A 13,674-nucleotide genomic window follows, 5' to 3' on the forward strand; every position below is an offset into this window, starting at 1 on the left:
TTCCCTTCCCCCCATTTTAATGTTTGCATCTCACTCACAACAACCCCATAAAGAAGTTAATGCAATACAGCTTCATAGTTTCATAGACTCAGGTGATCCTGATCGCCCGCTTGCCAACTATTACCCACAGGACAGGCAAAGCAACCTAGCTGAAGCAGCCAGGACCTTGAGCTGCTAAGTCACTTAACTTCTCTGGGACTGTTTCCTCATCTGTAAGCTGAAGATGAATTCTGAGTTCCTTCCAGCTCTAAATGCATGATTCTATATGACATGTGACTCTGCTATGAAGGGATGCTCACAAATGAATGTCTCTGTCATTCTGTACTCACAGAGAATAGCTTCAAGTAACCTGAAGCATAAAAAATATATAGGGTAACAGATTCTTCACCTGTGGGGAAACTCATTTGACGGTGGGAAGTGCCGCTATGTAAGTGTGTTCTGTGTCTTCCTGAGTGACTCAATTAGCTTACACCTATCTCTCCATCACTAGACTTTTCTGCTCAGGGCTGTGGAAGCAACTGTCAGAGAAAGCTAAGACATTCGCCAAGGGAACTTGCCTGTAACATAAAGAATGTCCCCATATTCAGCTGTGCCTGCCTTTGGGAAGATACCCAAACTGAGGCATTACTACCCTCAGGGTAGCAGCTATAGAAGAGGTTTCAGTGACACCCTAGTCCCCCAACCATACACATCTCTTTTTTCTTATTTAAAAAAAGTTTTCATCCCCCCCCCCTCCAAAAAACAAAACGAAACTGACTCTTCTATATTGCTCAAGAAATTCCTTGATAAACACCCAATTTCAAAATGTGTTGGTGGTGAGGTTTTTATTTCTTAATTACCTAAGCATGGGAAAAAGAATGAAGTGTTACTTGTCAAGAAAACATAAGAAAGCAAAAGACACAGTTAAAATACAGGGAATTACCAAGAATGAATTTAATTTCTGAAAAGCAAAAATAACTATCCCTTAGAGGCCTAAACATATCTCTAATCAGAACTGCAATTCTCTTGACTTAAATGTACAGCAGATGAGTGATTTCTTTATGGCTACAAGATTTATTTAATGGTAGTTGTGTTTCACTTTGTTATGTTTTAAATCAGCTCTGGAGTCCTTGTGTTCTCTGCTCTTGCATTTGTTAAATTTTTCAATAAATAGATGTAGGGTATCATATGCCTGCTTTGGATGGTCACTTATTGTTAGCATCAATCAGTATCATGATTGCTTGAGTTCACTAAAATTACCAAAAGACATTCAAAGCTTCCTTGTTTCATCAACTAAGAGGCATAACCAAATCTGGGAAATTTATATCTTGTTAATTCTTCCATGTCCATAAACAAGAATCTTACCTTGTATATTATGAAGTGCAGAGAGAAGAGCCTTCTCTACCGTTAAAGCCTTATTGCTTAAAGAGTGAATGACTAACTCTGTGCTTGATTCATTGTGTTTGTGGATTTAGGGAAATCCTTTTCATGGGAAGAGTAGGCCTGAGATTACAATCCAGGAAATAGGGGGTAAGCATGTTTTTCAGGCCTAACTCTTGGCCAGACAAGAGTAGGATAAAGCATACCTGGTATGATCTGAAGGGCAAGCTAAGGCTTGCATATCCAAATAAACCCCCTACCACCAGCCCGACACTGGGCTTACAATTCCCTCCATTAAAATCACTCTTTTGGGCTAGAGAATTTCTCAACCTGGAAATGCTCCTAAGGGGATAGAATCATTGCAAGGGGTAAAAATAAATAAATATATGCACCAAGATTTTTGTTTTGATCTTTAAATCCAAGCAAACTTGCATCTTGAATATGGGCAATAAATAAGCACCCTTTTGTAAACTGAGTGATATACCTCATGCGTACCGAGATTACCATTTTTTAAATGTATTGCTATTATGGTTATAAAACACAGAATCATTTAAATTTCAATTCATAATAGTTTTCCGCTATCATGTATTTTCCAAGTGAATGAATGAATTAGTAAATGAATTGAAAAGGGATTTCTTTTTTAATTAATTAATTTATTTTTGGTTTTCAACATTCACTTCCATAAGCTTTTGAGTTCTAAATTTTTTCCCTTTCCTTCCTCATCTCCCTCCCCAAGACGGCATGCAATCTGATATAGGCTCTACATATACACTCCTATTAAACATATTTTCACATTAGTCATGTTATAAAGAAGAATTAGAACCAATAAGAGGAACCATGAGAAAGAAGAAACAAAACAAAATAGAAGAAAAAAAAAGAGCAAATAGTGTGTTTCGATCTGCATTCAGACTCCATAGTTCTTTCTCTGGATGTGGATATCATTTGACATCATGAGTTGAAAAGACATTTCTTAAGAGCTTACTTTGGTGCAAAACATCATGCTAGGGGCTAGGGATACAAATAGAAAAGCGGAAGGAAGAAAGGGAATAGGCTTAAGCTGCTAATCAGATAAAAAGTTCTATAGTCTTTAGGATGCAGGCAAAGCAGATGGTAATGCATCTTCTTTAATTCTATTCTCACTGACAAAAGCATATCTGCTTCTGATGATAAACCATTTGATGATGACAAGGACTTTAGTAATGAGAATTTTCTTTTACAAGTCATCAGTATCCATAGGTCATCAGTATCCATAGCTACTAAGTAGCCTTCCAGCACTTTTCCATTGGTGGTGTTCAGTCCTATAAGACTCTTTGAGACCCCATTTGGGGTTTTTTTGTCACAGGTAGTGGAGTGGTTTGCCATTTCCTTCTCTGGCCCATTTTACAGAAAAGAAACTAAAGCAAATAGGTTTCGGTGACTTGCCCAGAGTCACACAGCTAGTCAGTGTCTGAGGCCAGATTTGAACTCAGGAAGATGAGTCTTCCTGACGCCAGGCCCAGCACTCTACCCACTGCGCCACCTAGCTGCCCATCCATTATCAGCAATCAATTAATAGCAAATAGTCAAGGGGGAGGTGGTTTGATTCGCCTGGCACATGTATATCTTGTCTCTCCTTCAGGGTCCCTTGCTGATTCACTTAGGTTGCCTTGCCTGCCCTGTAAGTAACCATTGATAAACAGTTGGTGTGGATGATCTAAGTCTATGAACTACGAAGGCGTAAATGGGGATGCTGATACTGCACATCTACCTCGCAAGGTTATTAAGAGCAAAATGTATCGCAAAACCTGAAATTCTATAGCAATGTGAACCATTCTTATTTAATTAGCATCATTTGATTACTGCTACTTATCAATGTCATATCTTGGTCTAGCAACTCAAATTGATTAAGTGGTTTTTTTTGTTTGTTTGTTTGCTTGTTTCTATTTTCCCCTTTGCTTTCCCATATCTTAGAAATTCCTAGTGTGGAAACTGTCTCCACTTACGTGGACCAGCCACTGATAACTATAATTTATAGTCTCACAGATTTGTCTGGGGCTCTGAAAGGTTAACTGATTTGATTGTGATCAATATTCATCAGAGGCACGCCTTAAATACATGTTTTTCCAACTCCAGTAGTGGCCTTCTATCCATTACTCCATGTTGCCCTTATGTCTTGTTACTTTAGGGGTGAAAACTAATTCCTTGTTTCTAAGGTTTAATATATAAAATACAGCATAAATAAAAGCATGTTCATGTATAAAAAAGCAAATTTTGACTTATATTATAAATGTGCAAGGTGTGGATTAAGTAGTCAGATTTGGTAAGGAAAACTCATTGCCTAAAATGATAGTAATAAAATGATAAGCCCATAGTATTCTGGAGGGGAAGGTTGACCTTAGAGGTAATTTAGTACATGCTTCTATTTTAAAGATGTGGAAAATGAAGTAGTGAGAGACTATATGACTTGCCCAGGAGTAAAGGTCAAGTTAGGACTAGAATCCAAGACTGTTCTTTCCTCTACACCATGTTTATAGAGAAAAATTAACCAAAATAAAAACATTGCAAAATATATTTATTAAGACAACTGCAGTGCAAACTTGTTTTTTCTGCAAATTGCTTAAAGTTATTTGCCATAGCACATTAGAATGACTTATAGTGGGAATGGAAACTTAATGGTCACTTCTCTTCAAGGAAAAATTACTTTGATGTGGATGGGAAATTCTTGAGCAATGCTGGAAATGAGAACCTAATATACTGTGAAGTGACTGGTATTCCTGTAATGGTCTAAATGAAAAAAGAATCTTACATAATACACTGTGGGTAGCAGGAGGCCAGCCCATCACAATCTTTCATTCTAGCAGCATTCCAAGTAAAAGACACAAATGGAGAATGGAAAGAGAAGGATAATTAAAGCTAACTGCCCCTCAAGCTTCATGGATGTCTTATAAAAAAGTGCCCCAAAGATGATTTTACTGAGGTTAAAAGGTTAATTCTCTAAGATCTGATCAATACTTACACTTCTAAAGAAGACTAAGGACTACATTAAGGACATCAAAGGATGAAAGATCAGGGAAAATGTCATTAGGGATTAGAGAAAGGAGGCAAATGTTGGGGAAAAAATGCTCGCATTTTTTAAATCCATCCAAAAGTGTTTGTGTGAGTTTAAACCAAATGTAATAATAAAACTGAAAACATGGAAGAATGTATCTGACATTCCAAACAAAATCATGTGTATAGAACCATTCTGGGAACTGTGAGATGAATTAGCCTCTACTTTGGAGGATGTCACTCTCTTAAGAAGGCAGTCAGATGAAGTAACAAAAATTAATGCATGCATAAATACACATACAATCAAGTCATGCTTATCTTAGACTATTTTGAGCAAATCTTTAAACCCAGACAGGTTTTGCCCCTGGCTCTCAACATCCAGCTGCCAATAGATGGGATGAAACTACTGTATAACTATATTTGATAACTATTGAATAAAAAGTTATTGGGTTATAGAATTTTAAAGAATACTGGAGCTAAATGCTTAAAATGTGTTTAAATTATTTAAAAGGAAGAAGAAAACAGGTTGGCCTCATTTTGGTAGAAATTATGGGCAGTTCTAGGAGCCTTACTCTAATAAAGAAACACATTTCAATAACAGTAACTTATAATTATGTGTTGTTTTACAGTTTACAAAACACTTTCTTCATAAAACTCTATGAGGTAGATAGTGCCAATATTATCAACCCTATTTAATAGAAGAAAATGAATCTACTGCACTGCAGTAAAGATGAGTAAAAAGGTGAGTAAAGCTTATTGCTCTCTGTTGCCACCTCTAGCTTGCGAAAAAAAAGTAATGGAGGGCTTTATAGATGCCTTGGTATCCTGGTCAACTGGTTTAATAAATCACCCTGAATTCTGTTGCTATGAACTCCATTCTGATTGGACAATGCTAGACTAAGTGAGTGAACATCTGGCTGGACTGGTCTGTATATCCCAGAGATAGCTAATTGTGTGAGCTTTGCTGTTTTCTCTCTTAAAGAGTACTGCTGTTCACACTAACAGCTAACACTTTCTAAAAGCCCTTTCATGGAGGATGGTAAATTGAAAGTTTCTATATGCTATTTTTGAGTAGAGAAAGAAGGTTTCCATAGATAAAGAGTAACAAGGATCAATAGTCAAGCAGTTATGTGTGGTACAGATGTTCTTAAATGGATTAATAATATCAAAACATGCAGTCCAAAGCTGTGAGTTGCCCTAAGCACTTGAGTTTTTCTCCCTCATATGCTTCCAGATTCCTGTAAATGTGTGTCCACACTTCATCACAAATATTTTCTGCATAGGAGAGTGTGGTTCAATTTTATATGTGTATTGTGATATATTTATTATTTATGCACTGACTTTAGGATATTATGTTATTATTTTTTTGTTAAATAGTTACATTTATGATCTAAAAATGTCATTTTTTTGCTTCGCTGGATGTATAAATACCTTTTACTACATGGGTGCATTACCATGTAAGTGACTAAGATGTATAGATAAAAATCACATTGGATGGGGGCTTAAGAACTAGCATAGTGAGTTATCATCATGGTTATCCTTGGAGTCATGAAAGAGTTTGACTCTATGTGCTACTAGTCTATCTCTGGGAATTTGTTAGTGCAAATGTGGGTTAAAGTGACAGATACAAGCCAGAGAATAATGAGTGCTGACATGCCTAGATGAAAGATGTGAGGATCAGACACAATGTTAGTACCCCTGATAATAACACTTTTAGTATATTATACAAGGAACCCTAACTACCCCAAAATCTTAAGGCAAAGCTTTGCTGCATCACTAATTTGTTCAAAAATATATATAACACATTCATTATTTATATGTAAGGTACTTATACTATAAATAGCACAGAGAAATGAAAATAAGATGAAGTCTTTGCTCTTAAGGAACTTAGAATATATTGTATAAGAAAGATATTTGAGATATAACACAGGTGCATAGAAAATGAATTAAGTGTGGCAGAAATACAAAAAAAGAAGTAGAAAATTGTATGAGTTTAGATGAGAAAGAAATAACTTTCAAACGAAGAAATAGAAAAAGCTTCGGGAAGAAGGAAACATTTGAGATGAACTTTAATGTTCAGGAAAGAGTTCAAGAGGCAGAAGGGAGGCATTCCAAACACCAAAAATGGCATGATCTAGTAATTCAATTTTGGTGGAACATAAAGAAGAAGAAGAGTATAAGATAATGCTAGAAAGGTGGGATGGAGCCAGGTGTAGAAGTCCTTAAACATAAGACTAAATAATTTCGTCTTTGCTTAGAAGGCAATAGGCAGCCATTGAAAGCAGATCCAAGTGTAGAGGCAATACCTACTCTACTGCGTCAACAAAATCCTGTTCCTAGTACCTTCACCATTACTGTATATGGACTTCAACCCCCTGCCATGAACTGGTTTAGAGAACCTCTTCACCTGGAAACTTGTGGAGACATGTGGAACATGTGGAGACATTACTTATTCTGCTCTGTGTCCTCAACTGTATATGAAGTCAGCAATGTTTCAGCCCTCCTTAAACACTGAACTTCTAGATGTCAGACCTCTTTCTACTAGGATGCTGTCCAGGGCCAGGGTCCAAGACACCAAGCTTGACCAGAAGCCAATTGTATGCTCCATATACAGGATGTCTCTGGGTGGGTATATCATTTCCCGCCATTTGGGAAAGGCAAAGAAATTGTAACTAAATGGAAGTTCAGCCAGACCCTTGGGAATTCAAGGCATTTGCCCACCTAGAAACCTGACCCAATCACCCTGCTAACTCCAACTTCGGGTCCTTGATGTTCAAGGAGGAAAAAAAAAAACAAATAAAGCAGACTTCTTCCACAATTATAAGATTTGGCCCCTCTCCTAGGGCTTGCAAATTCTATGCTAGCATGACCCTAATCTCTTTGATTCAAATTGCAAAAAAACAAGGAGAAAACCTCCTTCCACTGCTACTATTCTGTTCTCTCTCATTCCTAACCAAATCAGACCGCTCTCCAAACTCCAATTTTTTTCTTCGCCCTAAACTTCCTTGTATCCTCTGAAACCCTCACTCTACTGTTAATAAATTTACTTTTGTTCTAGATCTTTTCATTTCATGTTATTTTTATCTTCTGGTGTTAGGAAAAGCTATTTCTCTTCAAAAGATGCCCCCGTCTTTAGTATAGAGGAATAGAGATTGTTCATATTTCTCACAGCTACTTCAAGGCCCTCCTTTCACTACCAGCATATACTTCCTTTGAAGTTCACTCAATCCATCTACATTACCCAGTCCAGATGCTCATTGCTTTCATCAAAAGACCTCCAGGTCACACTCCCTCATTTCTTAAGTTGTTCAGTAACTCTCAGTTTCCCTCTCCACCCATGCACCTATCATCACGCATGTTGTTGATGTGAATACTTTGCTCTCGCAGTTCATCAAAATTCTCATCTCATCTTTAATATTCTCTGTACTTCAGTCATCCACAAGGATGTCATACTTGAGTTTTCACTACCACCTGTAACTCCACAACCTCCATGACCATGAACTAGAACGCCCCTCTTACCCTCCTATCCTCCATGCCTCTCTTCCTCACTCCTCTCAAACCTATTTATCATCTTCATTCTAACTACTGCTCCTCCACTCTCCTCTGTTTTCCTAACCCATCACCCCTGCTCTAACTTCAATTCCTTCCCTTCACAGTTTTGGTCTTCTAGTTCAACAACAAGCAAATAAAAGCACTGAACTTCCTGTAGTTAGGAAATTATTGTTGTACAGTCAGTCATTTCAGTCATATCTGACTCTTGGTGACCCCATTTGGGGTTTTCTTGGCAAAGACACTGGAGTGGTTTGCCATTTGCTGCTCCAGAAGACCTGAGTTCAGACCTAGACTTGGGCACTCACTAGCTTTGTGACCCTTGGCAAGTCATTTAACCTCTGTCTTCTTCAGTTCCCTTAACTGTAAAATGGGGAAATGAATACCATCTACTTCACAAGGTTTTAGTTTTTTTGAGGATAAAATGAGATAATATTTATATAGCGCAATGCAAACCTTAGAGCACTATCTGTTGTGTTGAAGTTCAGTTGTTTTTCAATTGCATCTGACTCTTCATGACTCCATTTGGGGTTTTCCTGGCAAAGATATTACAGTAGTTTGCCATTTCCTTCTCCAGTTCATCTTACAGATGAGGAATCTGAAGCAAGCAAGATTAAGTGACTTGTCCAGAGTCACATAGCTAATAAGTGTCTGAAGCCAGATTGGAAGTCAGGGACTTCAAAGACTTCCTTATCCAGGCCAGGTACCCTATCCACTGTGTCACCTAGCTGCTCAAAGAGTACGGCATAAATGTGAGCTATTATTACTATTATTAGAAGAGTGAGTTCCAAGGTTACTCTATTACAGGTTCAGATGCATTCTAAGGAAGGGGGGAGATAAAAGAAAGGTAGGAAAGGGAAAGTCATTTAACAAGGTAAACACTCTGACTTTAAACAGAAATATATATTCTTTAAAAAGCAAGAAAAGTCAAAAATACCCAATTCATTGATTATGTGTTTTTAAGAAAAAGCAATATAGCTTGTTTAAAAAACTAAGAACTTTTCAAATGGTATACAAACGCAAGGAAACTAATCTACCCTAATATGGAAATAGCTTTAAAAATAAGTTAAAAATTTTTGACAGGAACTAATTTGAATTTGGACTAGATCTTTGGTAAATTTGCAGATAGATTCTTGTCCACAAATGGTCCATAACAAGTATGCTGAGTCTGTGACTAGGATGAATAGATTGCCTGGGATATGAGAATGCACATTAAATAACACTATTTTAATCATTATCCTTGTGAATCACTTTATGAACCAAGGAACAAAGATATGACAACATCTCTATCTCTTCCTGGTCATAACTATCCTCTCTAATCCTCTCTATCCAAACTCATCAGTCAGAACAAAGTTTCTAAATAAAAATAAAAGTAAATTCCCACTAAAAACTATGAGGCCTTCTAACATATAAGACCACTAATAACCACACATTGATAAAAGTACTCTTCAAGCATTTATGGCTGACTTACCATTCTTTTTTATAAACATAAGAAACAAGCAATATGTGTATGCAAAATAATCATGCAACAAGCCTGTCACCAATTATCCCACACAGTCATATGTCACTTTTCCACTTATGTGGTGACCTGGAATTTGGAAATAATTTGGTGTTTGCAAAGTCTTCTTTCTGTTAGGAATACCATCCAAACACCAACTTTTTCTTCCTTCTGATTTTTAATATAAAATGAGTCATCTTAGGGCTTGCAAAGGTACAAAGAGTCATTTCAGAACTTCAAGGTTGGCACAGAAATGAGAGACATGATTAAACTCATTTTAAGAGAACATTTACCTAATATGAATAAGGCACAACTGGATGCTGTAGTTCTAAAATATGAAGAGGCAAAGTCTGAGGTCCTGAGACTATAAAGAAGGAAATGCACCTAAACACCTGATTCTGAATGAAGCCAAAAACTATCTCATCAGGAAGACTTGGGCAATTAAGGTGGATTAAGCAATCTTGAGAAATGAGTTTTGGGATTAGAAAAACTAAAAGTGACAGTGAAAATACAACTACCAAGGATTGTGTGAAGATGATGGCATGTAAGGATCTAGGAGAGTTCAGATCTCCCACTGCCAATCTGTAGGCTTTAAAATGCATCAGTTTAAAAAGGAATAAAGAAAATCACTTGTAGACTCCTCTACTACTCAGGCTAGGGATACACAGACAGAATCCTACAGAAACCCTGAAGTAGACAAGCTGGGACAGTTGCAAAGCACCTGCAGAAGCAACTGAAGAGGGGCTTCAAGCAGCAGGATGACTGGAGCCCAGAAGTGGGCTTCTCTGTGACTACCCTGAACTGGCCTCCAGCAATGGAAGGATCCCAGCCTAGATTTAGGCCCTGAGGTCAGGGGTGGGAGAAACGGCTCCAGGTAGCCCTCTGGCAAGAGGGAGGTCTTAGGCAGAGTAAGCACTGGAGATTCCCTAGAGTCCCTAGGCAAAAGAAAGATGAGAGGTCAGTCCCAGTGTCAACAGTGACCAGATCAGATGGTCTAGAGCTTCATGGCAAAAGTCAAAACTCACAGCAAGAGAAAGTGGGGTTAAGGGCTTTGTGGATCTCTATTAAAGGGAAATGGCCCTGAATACCCTGGCAACAGAAATGAAGGAGGGAGCCTGATGATAGCTGAATGTGGAGGTGGCCCAGTCATCTCCAAAGCAGAAGAAGAAAAAGGCCTTAATGGAAGCATGTCTTGAAGCCCTGGCCATAATAAAGGAGGACCTTGAGGAGCATCCATGTAACACTGATCCAATTTAGCATCCAGACAGCCTAGGTCTGAACCAAAGTAGGAGGCAATTCTTACAGAAGGAGGAGCCCAGATTGGGTGACTACCCACAGAATTAGGCAGATCCTTCCCATGCTATTCAGGAATGCAAGAGCAGAGACTGACCTAAGCACTCCCCATCCTCAAACTAGACTCCATAGCTGCTGAGTGAACCAACCAAAAAAATACATTGAATACTATGAAGAAATACCCTTGTGCTGAAAGATGCTCAAGGGGCAAAACTCAAGAAAGAATGCAACCCCAGGAGTCCAAGTAGAGTCTCAACAACAACAACAAATATTCCTGCCACAACTATTACAAGTACACCTGGAAGAAATAAAACAAAACATACAAAATGGAATAACTATGGAAGAAGAAAGAATGGTAAGATGAACAAACAGCCAGGGGAGGCAGAGTCAAGATGGTAGAGCCATAAGAAGTAATGCAGTGAGCTCCTCTTCACAAACTCCTCCTAACAGACTTGGGAAAATGCAACAGACTGAACACTGATAAGGAAATAAAGAAAAGTCACAGTGAGTCATTTGTTCTTCCCAGCTCCACACAGGCAGACAGACAGAGAGGTCTCTGAGACGGGGGATAGGATTGGGCCAGGAGTGCACTGCATGGGCCGCTCCAGCACCCAGAGAGAGGCCGTGCAGCAGGGCACAAGGTCTCAGACACATACCAAGGCACCCCCAGAACCACAAAGGGGCACTGCGGGGCTGACAGCTGGCCTCTGCATAGTGCCAGATCACAGATTCAGGGCAGAGAGAGAAGGGGTTTCCAGGGTAAGGAGGCCCTGAGCAGTGTATGGAGAAAAGAGGAAGTTCAGAAGCCAGCAGTAACAGCAATAGTGCGGCTCAGACCTCAGATGAAAAGCAAGGCTTCAGGTCCAACATCTAGCCAAGCCTACAGAGAAATGATCAGGGCAGGAATCCCAGACCAAAGGGCAGCCTATAATTCTGCCATTCTGAATCAACAGAGTTTTCCAAGTGGCTGATAAGGGCAGAATCTAGAAGCAGTCAGCTCTTTCTTAGACCCAAACCCAGGTCAGGAACTTGCAGAGCTCAGACCAGGGTGGTAACGATCACACTTTGTCCTGGATCAGATCCCTTTGGAAGCACTGAAAACATACAGGTCCCCAGACTGTCCCTGAGATTTGGCAATAACATAACACTCAATATCCCAAGAAAGCTGCAACAATGCCAGTTCAGGCTTGTCTTCCAGGAGTATTGCAGAACCCAGCCCTAACATCAAGTCCTAAGTCAGGAAATAGCCTGGAAGAATAGGTAAACAAACAAAGAACCACTCCATAAGGAGCTATTATAGTGGCATGGACACTCAAGAAACAAAAGCAGAAGAGAATGACTCCAAAATATCTACAACATCTCAGAGAAAAACAGAACTAGGGCAAAAACGCAACTAGAATTCCTGGAAAGGACAGAGCAACAGTTTATTTAAAAAGACTTTAAAACATTTTTAAAAAATGTAATGAGAATGCTTGAGGAAAAAATAGAAAAAAAAGAGAAGGCTATGGAAGAAAGAATTGCAAAGGAAGTTAACATTTTATCTCAAGAGATTCAAACCCTTGAGAAAGCAACAAATGCCCTAAAAAAAACTGCATGGACCAAATAGAACCCAAAGACTCAGCAGAACAACAAGAAATACCAAAACAAAGTAAAAAAAGCTAGGGGGAAATATAAGTTATCTCATAGAAAAACAACTGACCTGGAAAACAGAAAACAGAAAAAAATGATAAAATCCTTAGACTTTCTGAACACCAACATGACCAAAAAGAGAGCCTACCTATCAGGTCTCAAGAAATCTTATAAGAAAAAAAGATATATAACACATTATAGCTAAATTTCAAAGCTCCCAGGTCAAGGAGAAAATATTACAAGAAACTAGAAAGAAACAATTCAAATATTGTGGAGCCACAGTCAGGATAACACAAGATTTAGCAGCTTCTACATTAAAAGACTGAAGGGCATGGCATATAATATTTTGAAGACCAAAGGAGCTGGGTTTGCAACTTATCCAGCAAAGCTGAGTGTAATCTTACAAAGGGAAAAGTGAATATTTAATGAACTAAAAGACTTTCAGACATTCTTGAGGAAAATATCAAAACTTAATGGAAAATTTCACTTATAAGAATCAGGACAGCTTTCTTTTCTCTTGGCCCAGATGGTGGCAGCATGGGTAAGTGCTGTGGTCTTCATACTGCTAGAAAGTTCTGAAGCCACAGGACAGACCAAAAGTGGCATGACAAACAAAATATAAGAAAGCTCATTTGGGCACTCCCTTGAAGGCCAGCCCATTTGGAGGAGCATCTCATGCAAAAGAGACTGTCTTGGAAAAAGTTGGTGTGGAAGCTAAGCAGCCCAATTCTGCCATCAGGAAGTGTGTGAGAGTCCAGCTCATTAAGAATAGCAAAAAAAAAATCACTGCCTTTGTTCCCAGTGATGCTGCTTGAACTTTATTGAGGCAAATGATGAAGTTTTGGTTGCTGGATTTGGTTGAAAAGGTCATGCTGTTGGTGGTATTCCTGGAGTCGGATTCAAGGTTATAAAAGTTGCAAATGTTTCTTTTCTGTTCTTGTACAAAGGCAAGAAGGAAAGACCAAGATCATAAAAACTATATGATGTCTTTGTCATAGCAAAAAATTTTCATGTGAAAAAAAAATCAGGAGAAGCATAAGAAGGTAAACATGAAAGACTAATTATAAGGGATTTAATAAGGTTAAACTGTTTACTTATATGGGAAAATGTTATCACTAGGATAGATCGAAAGAGTATACAGACATGGGAGGCTTGGGATTGAGTTGATTATGATGGGATGATCCTAAGAAATAAAATTGGATAGGGAGAGGTAAAATGGAACAAATGATCTCATACAAAAGAGGTATAAATGGAAGAACTGTTACCGTGGAGTGGCAGATAAGGTGCTTGTTTGAACATAGTTGTCTGCATGTTGTCTC

Source organism: Vombatus ursinus, unplaced genomic scaffold, assembly GCF_900497805.2.
Source record: "Vombatus ursinus unplaced genomic scaffold, bare-nosed wombat genome assembly UNPS02014814.1, whole genome shotgun sequence".
Lineage (NCBI taxonomy): Eukaryota > Metazoa > Chordata > Mammalia > Diprotodontia > Vombatidae > Vombatus > Vombatus ursinus.